General features: G+C 28.8%; 1 non-coding gene across 1 annotated transcript; it reads right to left on the bottom strand.

The window, feature by feature from the left end:
• Positions 1-1,127: 1,127 nt before the first annotated feature.
• LOC142318603 (U5 spliceosomal RNA) lies at positions 1,128-1,243 on the bottom strand. The gene has a single exon (XR_012754979.1). It is a non-coding gene; the product is annotated as a U5 spliceosomal RNA (small nuclear RNA).
• Positions 1,244-9,424: the final 8,181 nt, after the last annotated feature.

Below are 9,424 nucleotides of genomic sequence, written 5' to 3'. Positions count from 1 at the left end.
CTACCTAGTTTTACAAGTAAATATTAAAGTTCTTTAGAAAAAGAGGAAAGGTAGAAAAGCTTAGAACACCTTAGAATTTATGCTACTAGTGAGTCGTAAGAACTTTTATTGTATAACTTTCTTCAATGTATTTCTTTATGAGACACTAGAAAATGTTTTCAAATATTAAATGTATCCCAAAGGAAAAATTATTCCTAATTCATTCTTGACTCCATTTCATTATATATTCCATTAATGAGTAAAAGAATTATTTTGTCTAAAAAATTCGTATAATTCTAATTTATCATATTATTGTTATTAAGTTTTTCTCTTTTTAACTAATTTTCTCATGTAACTGATATTATCTGTATTACATCATCGCATGAAGGAGAAATACACAAGGCTGTTTATAATGCAAATGTAATAAAGTATAATATGTATAATATTCACCCGTGTATTATTTGCATCATTTTCCACATTTTAGCCTGCGCGTCACGCTACGATACACTCTTCTAAAATTGTCTATGCTAAACAACTCTTTAATAATTTAGAAAATTATTAAATATTCTTGTAAGAGAAAAACAACCTAAATTACGTATTTTATACAACTTTATATTTTGTTTTACTTTTACGGTAACTGTTCTTTATAAACAAATGTTCACACCCCCACGCGCGCACACACACACACGATTTTATTTTTTAAATAAATCAAGGAAAAAATAATAAAAAATTATAGAAAAACAATTATACCAACAATTATTATAGAAAAACAATTCCAAACATGTCAAAGAAAACATAAATGTTGAACACTATTAGAATAGAAAAAGTCGGTAGTACTAGTTTTTTACTTATTTCTACTGTACAAACAAATGTATAATTACAAAAATAATCTAATTACCCAAATTAGTATAAAATATATAAAGATGTAAAGGGGGAAAGCTAATTAATCTAAAACATTTTCGACTATTTATGTAGTAACATTTATTTCATGGACTTGAAATATATATCAGCAAGATTCAATTTTCCATTATTTACTGATAATTGAGTCTGAATTATTTACAAAAAAATTGATTAACTGTTAAACTCTTTCCACTTTTTTCAAAGATAAATTATTATTCAAAATGAAATATTTAATTTATATTTACTTCATACAGTGAAATAACAATATAGAATTAATTAATTAAGACTCATCATTTGCCTCTTTCCACGGAAATCTTTAGTAAAAGGCGAAAGATTTATGCGTAATGAAAAGAGACCAGAGTATAATGCCGGAATAATGCCACTACATTATAGAAGAGAGATTCTTTTGTTTAGATATGCAGCAAATGTATGGGCTTTCCCTGCTCATATAAATAATAAATTGTTCACGAATCATCCTATGGCTGCAGTATATGCACATCGTGCTACCTATTCCAGACCAACCGGAATTAGGTACCACGAATTAAGAAGAAAATATGAAATTGCTATACCAGAGACACTAGCAATTTCTACTAGAGAAATACCGCTATGGCTCTTGCCAGCGGTAAATACAAATTTGGATCTCTCTCAAGGAGAAATAAAAAAGAAACCAGCAGTGATCATCCAGCAGGAATTTTTAGCAACCGTCAGTAGTTACGAAGAACATATTACAATTTATACTGACGGTTCTAAAACCGAACATGGTGTCGGATGCTCGATATATGTAAATGAAGAAGCCCACTTTTGGAGACTGCCAGATGTGGCCAGTGTCTACACGGCAGAACTCACTGCACTTCAGCAAGCTCTTCGCTACACTGAACACTATTGCGAAGAGTGAGTGATGGAGATAATAATTTCTTTTAAACAATGTGATGAGGGCTTAGCAGTCGATGCCCGTAAAAATTCAGTTAAAAAAAAAAAAAAAAAACAATATACAGGAAATATTAATTAATATTATAAATAATAAATGTAATATAAAGGTGAGATAACCCATATTGAATGGAAACAATACGTTACACTCCATAAGTTAAACAAAAATTTTCAATTTATTCTATTCAGTAATTATTCCTTATTCTCTAATGTATATTACCCAAGATAAATTTTAATAAATCTAATTTTCTGATTCAACTCCAGTGACAATTTTAAGATTCAATTAGCATAAAAACTCTTAAACTAATTTACTTTGACACACTTCAGATTAGAAAATAGTGAGCAGTCTGAAAAGTATTATATTAATTACTTATTACACTAGTTTTTAAAATATTTGTCGTATGCTTGTTCGCGAAATGTAAATCGAAATGCAAAAAAAAGTAGCCGCAGACCAGCCAGTATTTTTGACATTACTGGTTTCATATAATTGTTTTTTAGTTTTTACTTCATTGTACGAAGTAAAGGAAGTATTGTGATCGCGAAAAATCTCGGTTACGAGAATTCAACGAAAATATTCATTTTGATCATCCCTGAATCCATTTTTACTAGTTCCGGCGTGATATCTGTACGTACGTATGTATCTCGCATAACTCAAAAACGATCAACCGTAGGGTGTTGAAATTTTGGATTAAGGAAAATGTAGATGTGCACCTCCCCTTTTGGTTGCAATCAACTGAACCAAAAATATCCAAAAAAGACCAAAATAAAAAAAAAATATTTTGGACTTTTTCTTAACTGCATTAATAAGATCTCATTGAGAGTTTTTCAACGATATATCATGTGATACTTATTTTAGTTGGTTGGAGCGTTATATAGCCAAATAAAACTTTAAGTAATGAAATATTTGGATCTACGGAAAGGCACATCCGTTTAAGATTTCATCATTTTTTTTTTTTTTTTTTAAATTTATTTATATTGATATATTAATAATTACTAACCTATCATTCTAAAAAAAAATTTCTGATGAATAATAATTCAAAATTAATAATAAAAAAAAGATTTCAAAAAAATCAGAAGTTTTTTTTTGTCTTCAGTCATTTGACAGGTGTGATGCAGCTCTCCAAGATTCCCTATCTAGTGCTAGTTGTTTCATTTCGGTATACCACCTACATTCTACATCCGTAACAATTAATACAAGGAAGTCATGCATGTGTTGTCCACATCAAATTTTTATATGTAATTTATTAACTGTACTTCTAATACGTTACAAATTAAATGAATAACAGGTAAGTCGGTACATTCAGTACAATAAAATAGAGTAGCACCTTACAGAAATGAATTATTACGCTACTACAAAGTAAATTAAAAAGTAAATCAAAATTACTTTTCCGTGGAATTGGGAATATAGTAAATTCTTTAAACCGTAAAATTTAATTACATACATAATTAAAATATTTAAAAAATGATAAATGTCTTTTATAAAAAATGTTTCTATTCTAAAAAATGAAAAGTCCACTCGTCATTTTCTCTAAGCCCAAGTTTATATTATCCTTTCTTTTAGTATGAATATTTAGTGTCGATACGTTAAAGAGAATTTTTATAGCTCATTCAACTTACAGACAGTTGATTGATTATATGACTAGTTTTATTTTTGTTTGTTTTTCAAACCAGTTTTCCTGCTGAGTCTGAGTGTATAGGCAACTGCCATTACTGCTACCGGCTTACCAGGCATGATAGTGTGGAACACACGTGCAATAAAAAAAAAATAACTTAAATATTGAGATCATTTCCTTTCGCACATCGATTGGTCTATTTTTTGGTATTACGACAAAACATTTTGTTGTGAGTTATTTTCAAAAAAATTACGAAGTAGGAAAATATAAATTAACGAACGATTAAACGCTTTGAGTTAATAAAAATCCATGAATCAGGTTATCGATTTCAAAAGCAATTTGTTTGTAGATATATAAAGCTAATTTAATAGTTTATATTACTATTCTGCTACGTTTATAGTCAGACCATACATATCGCACTTATCCTTACTATAATGTGTGAAATAACGGGGGTAAAATTAGTAGAACAGTTCCCTCGAGCATCACACATGGAATTAGGAGTTTACCCTGCGGACCTGCTTGATACAAAATATCAAACTACATCTTCATCGTTCAGTAGTATTAGCCTAGCTGAGGTTATTAACTCACTGGGTGTTTGTGTGTGTCACTCGGTAATGAAACTTTTAGTATAATAGATTTTTTATTCGTTTTCATTAATCAAAAATAAATTCAAAATATTTCACAGTTTTAATTTTATAATTAATTTAGGGAAAGTAAACTAAATAACAAATTTAATCGTGTTTCTCTTTATTTTACCATAAGTTATTTTATTAATTTAAATTTCTCCATTTTGTCAACAAAAACTACTTTTTTTAAATTAACCGAAGAAAACTAATTGTGTGAATGAATGATTTGTGTAAATACATGAATTGAAGAAAAGAAAAAGATTAATGTCACTTTTCACACAGAATTATTTAGTTTTTATCATTGTGTATTTAAATCATGCAGGGTATATAAAAACTAATTCCCCCGAATGCAGCGTTTTAATTAAAATATAAATTACTTAAAGGGAAATTTATAGAAATAAAATAAATTTTAACTTTAATTACCTTGATATGTATTCTGTTATTTATTATTTTTTATTTATTTAACTTTGACAAAGAAATTTAAATTGTATCCCCCGATAATTAGGTATAATTACATAATAATTAATGGTTAGAAATAAAATAATTTACACCAAAAAATGTATTTTTTTACCGTCATTGAAAACATTAGCGACGTCAAGTTGATGAAGCTAACTTCAAATAGTAGCTTTTTAGAACAGATCTTCATAGATTATGATTGTTACTAGTCGTATTTGATAATATATCTCACTTGTAGATGTGTTGTAGATGTGAAGAATATAGAACAATTAGTTTAACTAGTCATGCATCAAAAATCTTAACTAAAATTTTATACAGAAGAATTGAGAGGAGAGTGGAAGAAGTGTTAGGAGAAGACCAATTTGGTTTCAGGAAAAGTATAGGGACAAGGGAAGCAATTTTAGGCCTCAGATTAATAGTAGAAGGAAGATTAAAGAAAAACAAACCAACATACTTGGCGTTTATAGACCTAGAAAAGGCTTTCGATAACGTAGATTGGAATAAAATGTTCAGCATTTTAAAAAAATTAGGGTTCAAATACAGAGATAGAAGAACAATTGCTAACATGTACAGGAACCCAACAGCAACAATAACAATTGAAGAACATAAGAAAGAAGCCCTAATAAGAAAGGGAGTCCGACAAAGATGTTCCCTATCTCCGTTACTTTTTAATCTTTACATGGAACTAGCAGTTAATGATATTAAAGAACAATTTAGATTCGGAGTAACAGTACAAGGTGAAAAGATAAAAATGCTACGATTTGCCGATGATATAGTAATTCTAGCCGAGAGTAAAAAGGATTTAGAAGAAACAATGAACGGCATAGATGAAGTCCTACGGAAGAACTATCGCATGAAAATAAACAAGAACAAAATAAAAGTAATGAAATGTAGTAGAAATAACAAAGATGGACCGCTGAATGTGAAAATAGGAGGAGAAAAGATTATGGAGGTAGAAGAATTTTGTTATTTGGGAAGTAAAATTACTGAAGATGGACGAAGCAGGAGCGATATAAAATGCCGAATAGCACAAGCTAAACGAGCCTTCAGCAAGAAATATAATTTGTTTACATCAAAAATTAATTTAAATCTCAGGAAAAGATTTTTGAAAGTGTATGTTTGGAGTGTCGCTTTATATGGAAATGAAACTTGGACGATCGGAGTATCTGAGAAGAAAAGATTAGAAGCTTTTGAAATGCGGTGCTATAGGAGAATGTTAAAAATCAGATGAGTCGATAAAGTGACAAATGAAGAGGTATTGCGACAAATAGATGAAGAAAGAAGCATTTGGAAAAATATAGTTAAAAGAAGAGACAGACTTATAAGCCACATACTAAGGCATCCTGGAATAGTCGCTTTAATATTGGAAGGACAGGTAGAAGGAAAGAATTGTGTAGGCAGGCCACGTTTGTAGTATGTAAAACAAATTGTTGGGGATGTAGGATGTAGAGGGTATACTGAAATGAAACGACTAGCACTAGATAGGGAATCTTGGAGAGCTGCATCAAACCAGTCAAATGACTGAAGACAAAAAAAAAAGTAGATGTGTTATACAAAGTCAGAGTCGGACATAATATTCGATTTTCAAAAATTCTAATTCACAAAGCTGGACAAATAAACAGCAACATTATACAATGATAATGTACTCGTACGACCAGAACACGAATAAAAGAAAGCGATGAAGTTTTCAGTTACACTACTTTCTTAATTTTTTTTCTGAAAGGATGAGAGGATTCATTCATTTAGAATGAAATAAATGGAGAATTGAATACTTAGTGTTGAAGAATTTAAGTATAAAAAATGCACAGATCCGCTTTATTCGGTTTTAGTAGGTGAAAATATAAATTACCCAGTAAAATAAGAGATACGAAGAATAAAATGTGTACACTTGTTTGTTTACATGTTAGAAAAACTAGTATTCACTTTGATCTTGAAAATGAAATAGACGTTTTAGGAGGATTCAGTCAAAATACCACGTTAAAATCACTTGGTTTATCTACCCGGATAAATAACTGGAGGTGATACCACCAGTTTTTTTAGGTTGATAATAACTAAAAGAGTAATTTTTTATAAATTATTTTTATAATCCGGGTAGGTGGAAAATAAATTAACCCCCTTAAACTTTTTTTTATAATTGGGATAACTGGATGCGGTTTGCGACATTCTTCCTTGTACAGAGGGGATGTATATATTTTATACTTTTAGTTTTGTGGGGACCAATTCAAAATTTTCAAATAGGATCAATGGTCACATTATTTCAAAGAGCTCGATGAGATGAGAAAAATCATACAATTAAAACTAATCGAACTGATCTCCCAATCCAAAATAGCGGCCAACAATGTTTTTGATTCAGAAAGCTAGAACTACGGCTGTATGCCCTTTAATTTTTTTTTTATTTGAGGTCTCCCGATTCTCTGTTTAAAATTATTCTCTCATATGAGAGGATAACTCAGTAAGAAATAGTTTAGAGTATTCAATCTTCACAGGGGGGGGGGGGTTATACCTTAGAAATGTAATCGATGTGAAATTGTGTGGGTTTAAATATAGAGAAAGAACAAGTAAATAATGTTTTAAGATAAAAAGCTAAAATTTACTACCTAATTTAGTAAAGGAAAGATTTATTCTACCCCATATTATTTTTATATTTTTGGTTTTTAGCAGAAGTAATAGAAAAACATAAAAAAATTGATGCTATTATTTAATAGGAGAAACAAGAAAGAAGCTGGTACGATTTTGAATGAGTGCTTATGTTAATATAATTGGATACATCTCTGGGTTATTTTAAATGTATACTAAAAGCTAGATAAATTAGTAATTTTTTTTTTACAAAGAAGAATTTTTACTTCTAGAAATTTAGGAATTTGCTCTACGTGAAATATAACTCAAAATTAATAAATCGATGTATTTGTCAGGTATGCTGAGATTTTAATTCTTCCTCTAAAACTACAGTACAGAAATACAAAAGTAAACGGCCGAAATAAAATTTAAAAAATGTTCTGAAAATCCTTTTTTCTATCTAACTTCCGTTAAACTAGATTCATAGAAAGAATTTAAAATGGATTTCGGATAAATAAACTAATAATAATGAAAATTAAAAGAAGATATTCAACAGTCAAATACTAAGATATGAAGATGTGCGTCAGACGTTAACGGAGTTTATCATTAAATTAAGATAACAAATGATGAGAAAAGTAACGAGACAAACTGATATTTGCCAGAATTCTAGAAAAAATTTGATAATTAATTATAGTATAGCATTTATGACCACAAACAAAAAAAAAAAAAAACATAGAATAGACAAAAAAAACATTGTTTTTAAAAAATATTGCAACACAGGAAAGTTGACAATTAATTATACAGTTTCGTAGAGCAAGAAATGCTTTTACGGTAATTGAGGAGATAAAAGTTGGTGAACCTGTAAAATCCGAGCTTATTGGGGTGAATTATAATTCGACCATAATTGGATAGGTTGGTTTGTAAAAGAAAAGTAGATTAGAGAAAAACTGTACAGCACAAAGATTTTTTTTTTAAAAATAGAGATGAGTAAATAGATTAAGAAAAATGAAAGATTAATATCAATCAGCATGAAATATTAATTTTGTTCAATATCAAAATACTAAATAACTACCAAATGATGAAATAATCTATAGAAATATTGTAGCAAAGAGAATTTTTACTTCCAAAAATTTAGGAATTTTCTCTACGTAAAATATTTTTGTATATTTAAGATAAGAAAATTATTTTATTCAATAAATTCTTCTCTGTAGCGTTAAACTAAAACTCGTTCCGCGTGGCACATATGTATATGTACCGTAGGTATAACGCAGTACTAAAATAACTCAATTAAAATTCACAATATATATTTTTCCTTCAGAATACTTATCTTCAAAAAAACTCGAGCGTTAAATCGATTATGGTGGAATTCTGATAGAATTTAATAATTCCCTATCAAATATGGTAATACTAATATGGTAATACGTGTTTGTTAATTAAAGAATTAAGCTTTAATCCATCTTTAAATAAGTTTTTAGTAAATATTTGCAATAACTATGAATGAATTTAAACTATGTATGACGTAATTTGAAAAAGCTTTTAAGGATGTATTTATTTTTTAATTCTATATTGAGTTTTTAATAAAACGTAACATTTTCGTACATCTTAATAAGTAATAAATGAAAAAGAGTATTTGAAAAACATTATTAATTTGAAAGAAGAATTGAAAAAAATATTATTATAATAATAGCGTTTTCTTTATGGTTGAACGTATGAAGAGGATAACAGAGCTTGGGTGGTTTAAGAAGTTGGGTAGCATAAGCGAGTTCTTTTTTTTTTTTGGAGTGCAGAAAGTAAAATGAGCCGCACAAGTTTAATAATGAGTATGAATCGTGTGTATGTCAGTCTCAGAGTCTGTTTTAACGATCGAGCTAGCAGCGGCTTGTAGAGGGATGAAAGTCATAAAAAACTTTAGGTGGAAGTATTCGGATGTCTAGTAAGGTTTATCAAGAAAGTGGTCGGGAGCAGTACTTGTTCTCAGTTCTACGAAGCTTCATTACACTCGGAATTTTTTTCTCATTATAACTTCATTTCTCTCAACTAACAAAAAACAATTATAACATTTTTTTGCAGTAGTTTCCTACAGTCTGGTAATTTACCATTCTTAAAGTTTTTGAACGCTTTTAATATATCTATTTACTTACAATATTTTATTAAATTAAATTTTTATTTAAAATAAAATGGTGAATTTATAGATATTTGGTAATCAATATCATAGTTATATTTCAAAACTTATTAAACGGTGAGTTTATCTACATTAATCCTCAAGAGTGGTTTCATAATACTGCTGTTTAGTAAACGTATGTCAGCGTTTACCTCTCTTCATTACTTACGATATTCAAAAGTAAATAAAACAATCATATTCTTTGT

This window comes from Lycorma delicatula, chromosome 1 (genome assembly GCF_047948215.1).
Source record: "Lycorma delicatula isolate Av1 chromosome 1, ASM4794821v1, whole genome shotgun sequence".
NCBI classification, from domain to species: domain Eukaryota; kingdom Metazoa; phylum Arthropoda; class Insecta; order Hemiptera; family Fulgoridae; genus Lycorma; species Lycorma delicatula.
The sequence above is the reverse complement of the archived record's forward strand: the minus strand, read 5'-3'. Positions and strand labels throughout refer to the sequence as shown.